The sequence below is a fragment of the Emys orbicularis genome, chromosome 15, assembly GCF_028017835.1.
Source record: "Emys orbicularis isolate rEmyOrb1 chromosome 15, rEmyOrb1.hap1, whole genome shotgun sequence".
Classification (NCBI taxonomy): domain Eukaryota; kingdom Metazoa; phylum Chordata; order Testudines; family Emydidae; genus Emys; species Emys orbicularis.
The window spans coordinates 12,337,716-12,341,845 of NC_088697.1; the positions used below are offsets into that span (position 1 = coordinate 12,337,716).

Here is a 4,130-nt window from a genome sequence, read left to right on the forward strand (position 1 = left end):
TAAGTAAGCTCTGCTGCCCTTTACTCATGCAATAAGGATAACAACATCTCATTGCACTCATGTGATTTGTAACCCAGCACCAGCCAAAACTGTCCCTTTTGGCAAAGCCACCCCATCATGCTGCGTAAGTAGGTGGAGTAGGCGGGTCTGTGGAAACACGGTCTCTTCCTGAAGTCTTTCCCCCAGCTCATCACTAGATGTGAGGTGGGAGCTCACTCAGACCCTGCTTACACTAACATGGTTTAAAACGCCTCATTGTCCCTATTTCTGCTGGGCTTTCTGGTTGCTCTGGAGTTGCTGAGATGAGGTGGCAGAGTGGTTAAGGTAATGGACTGCTAATCCATTGTGCTCTGCACGTGTAGGTTTGAATCCCATCCTCATCGGCTGTGTTTAATCTTCTTCCCCTCCCTTCCAAACACCCATCTCCCCCCTTTGGTGCAATGACAGACCAACCCATGTTGCTTCCTGCAACCAAAAACCTTCCCAAGGTGTCAGTCTTGCCTCTGGGATCCCTGCTTGAAATAAAACCAATTGAAATATGAGATTTCTAAAAAAGTTCAGGAGTCTAGTTTTTATCTCCAAAGGTAACATACTCAGAACCTCCTCCAAACATCCTGGGACTTCCCCCCAAATTATTAAAATGTCCCATCCACACCGAGCCCATGACAGTGAAATACAGTCAGAGTGTCTAAGCCAAGCTATTCTGAAGCAGGCAAGTGAAACATTCTTCTCTGTGCTTCCCTTGGAGAGGTTTGTTTGCCTAGGAAAACAAAATCCCCCAAATTGAAAATTCTCTGCTGAAAAACCAGTCCTGCTCTGTTCTGGCACTTTGATTTGAATGTATTATTGTTCTTCTCTTCTGGTTTCTGAATTATTTCAGGTTTTGGTTGGCAAAAAAAATCAGTTTTCAATTTCTAAGCACAAAGGGAAAAAAATATATTGAAAATATCTATATTATACACATACATCTCATCCCTGGGGAATTAAGAAATGAAATGCTCCCAGCTCCAGTTATGAAGAGAAAAGAGAAGGCAGAGGGAGAGATGAGCAGAGCTTTCTATTTAATATGGAAATTTCCAACATGCTGTAAAATCCAGAAGCCGATTCACACACAAAAACCTAGCAAGAAAAACTCCCCGAAGGAGTCAGAATCACCTGCTGCTGGGGGGAAGGTGGGGGCTGTGGAATGGGATTGAAGAGCACTGTGTAGTGGAGAGGCTGTGGGTCGTGATTGAGGGGCAGAGTGCAGAGAAGGGGGCTGTGGGTTGGGACTTAGGGGCACTGGGAATAGGGGGGTTCTGGGTGTGTGTGTTTTCCCTCTGTGCCACCCCAGCCATGCGCAGACAGCTGGCATGGCAAACCTCAAGCTAACCGCCCAATGACCAGAAGATCTGTTAAGGAACAAAGGCACCCAGCCAGGTTTAGTGTCAACAAAGCACGGTACTAGTATCCCGCAGATTCTATCAGACCACTAGTACACGTATTCCCGTACAATGGACCAGCTCAGTGAAAGGCGGGACTTTCCGTTCCTCCCTAGGCCAGACAGAGACAATCCCTCTGAGATAAATCTTTATACCCTGATACAAACAAGTTGGAGACCCATACTAGATCTCAGAACGCTCAACAAGTTTATCAAGGCTCAAAAGTTCAAGATGGTCATCTTATCGTTGATCATTCCAGCATTGGAACAGGGAGACTGGTTTTCAGCCTTCGACCTCCAGGATGCCAATTTTCACATCTCAATCCTACGGACAATTTCTCAGATTCACTCTGGGACACAACCACTTCCAATACAGAGTGCTCACCTTTGGGCTATCAGCGGCCCCAAGAGTATTTTCCAAGGTTCTCTCAGGGGTAGCTGCTCATTTACACTCTCAAGGGATAATGATTTACCCATACCTGGACGATTGTCTCCTCGGAGCCCCATCTCTCTGGGCGTCTCACCAAGTCACTGATACGGCGATACATTTGTTTATGGAACTGGGTCTACCCTTCCTAGCAGGATGCGATTAACGGCCCTGCACACTTGCATTAACGCAGCCCCAACAGTTCACTTCCCGACTCCAAACTGATTCGCAACCGACCGGCAGACGTCTGCTCTAGAGGTGATCCCGGCAATTACAGACCTGTAAGTCTAACGTCGGTACCGGGCAAATTAGTCGAAACAATAGTTAAGAATAAAATTGTCAGACACATAGAAAAACAAACTGTTGAGCAATAGTCAACATGGTTTCTGTAAAGGGAAATCGTGTCTTACTAATCTATTAGAGTTCTTTGAAGGAGTCAACAAACATGTGGACAAGGGGGATCCAGTGGACATAGTATACTTAGATTTCTAGAAAGCCTTTGACAAGGTCCCTCAGCAAAGGCTCTTACGTAAATTAAGTTGTCAAGGGATAAAAGGGAAGGTCCTTTCATGGATTGAGAACTGGTTAAAAGACTGGGAACAAAGGGTAGGAATTAATGGTAAATTCTCAGAATGGAGAGGGGTAACTAGTGGTGTTCCCGAAGGGTCAGTCCTCGGACCTATCCTATTAAACTTATTTATAAATGATCTGGAGAAAGGGGTAAACAATGAGGTGACAAAGTTTGCAGATGATACTAAACTGCTCAAGATAGTTAAGACCAAAGCAGACTGTGATGAACTTCAAAAAGATCTCACAAAACTAAGTGATTGGACAACAAAATGGCAAATGAAATTTAATGTGGATAAATGTAAAGTAATGCACATTGGAAAAAATAACCCCAACTATATATACAATATGATGGGGGCTAATCTAGCTACAACGAGTCAGGAAAAAGATCTTGGAGTCATTGTGGATAGTTCTCTGAAGATGTCCGCACAGTGTGCAGAGGCGGTCAAAAAAGCAAACAGGATGTTAGGGATCATTAAAAAGGGGATAGAGAATAAGACTGAGAATATATTATTCCCCTTATATAAATCGATGGTACGCCCACATCTCGAATACTGCATACAGATGTGGTCTCCTCATCTAAAAAAAGATATACTGGCATTAGAAAAGGTTCAGAGAAGGGCAACTAAAATGATTAGGGGTTTGGAATGGGTCCCATATGAGGAGAGATTAAAGAGGCTAGGACTCTTCAGCTTAGAAAAGAGGAGACTAAGGGGGGATATGATAGAGGTATATAAAATCATGAGTGATGTGGAGAAAGTGGATAAGGAAAAGTTATTTACTTATTCCCATAATACAAGAACTAGGGGTCACCAAATGAAATTAATAGGCAGCAGGTTTAAAACAAATACAAGGAAGTTCTTCTTCACGCAGCGCACAGTCAACTTGTGGAACTCCTTACCTGAGGAGGTTGTGAAGGCTAGGACTATAACAGCGTTTAAAAGAGAACTGGATAAATTCATGGTGGTGAAGTCCATTAATGGCTATTAGCCAGGATGGGTAAGGAACGGTGTCCCTAGCCTCTGTTTGTCAGAGGATGGAGATGGATGGCAGGAGAGAGATCACTTGATCATTGCCTGTTGGTCCACTCCCTCTGGGGCACCTGGCATTTGCCACTGTCGGTAGACAGGATACTGGGCTAGATGGACCTTTGATCTGACCCAGTAAGGCCATTCTTATGTTCTTATGTCTGGAGTCACCAGCTTCCACACTGCAATCGCCATGTGCTTCTCCACCGAGAGGGCAGCTCTCATTTGGGTGTCCTTGTGCCTCAGTGCTGGGGCGAGCTCCGCACACAGTTTCACGAGCCCCAAAGCGATGGTCCACCATGTGCAGCTCTTCCAGGAATGCCAAAAGTAATCTAACGTTGCTCCTATCCATGGCAGACAGCACGTCAGGCAACTGTGAATCCTGTTGAGTTAGGAGCTTCACGATTAACGGCACTGCCATTTGGGCTGTGTTGATGACAGTTAGCGGAGCATTGGAGAGCAGTGCGGGATCCAGCCTTTCACACAGAGATGACAGGGCCAACAGCAAACCAGGGCCATTGAAAAATCCCGTGAAACAAAGTGTTGGGGAGGAGCCAGTTGTCATGGTACATGTAGGTATGAATGATATAGGGAGGGATAGGAGAGAGGTCCTGGAAGGCAAATTTAGGCTGCTAAGTAAGAGATTGAAGACCAGGGACACCATGGTTGCATTGTCTGAAATGCTTCC

The 4,130-nt window shown here is 45.2% G+C and overlaps 1 non-coding gene across 1 annotated transcript; it reads left to right on the forward strand.

Moving 5' to 3' along the window:
* The first annotated feature begins 301 nt into the window (after positions 1-301).
* Positions 302-383, forward strand: TRNAS-GCU (transfer RNA serine (anticodon GCU)). Its single transcript has one exon. It is a non-coding gene; the product is annotated as a tRNA-Ser (tRNA).
* The last annotated feature ends 3,747 nt before the right edge of the window (positions 384-4,130 follow it).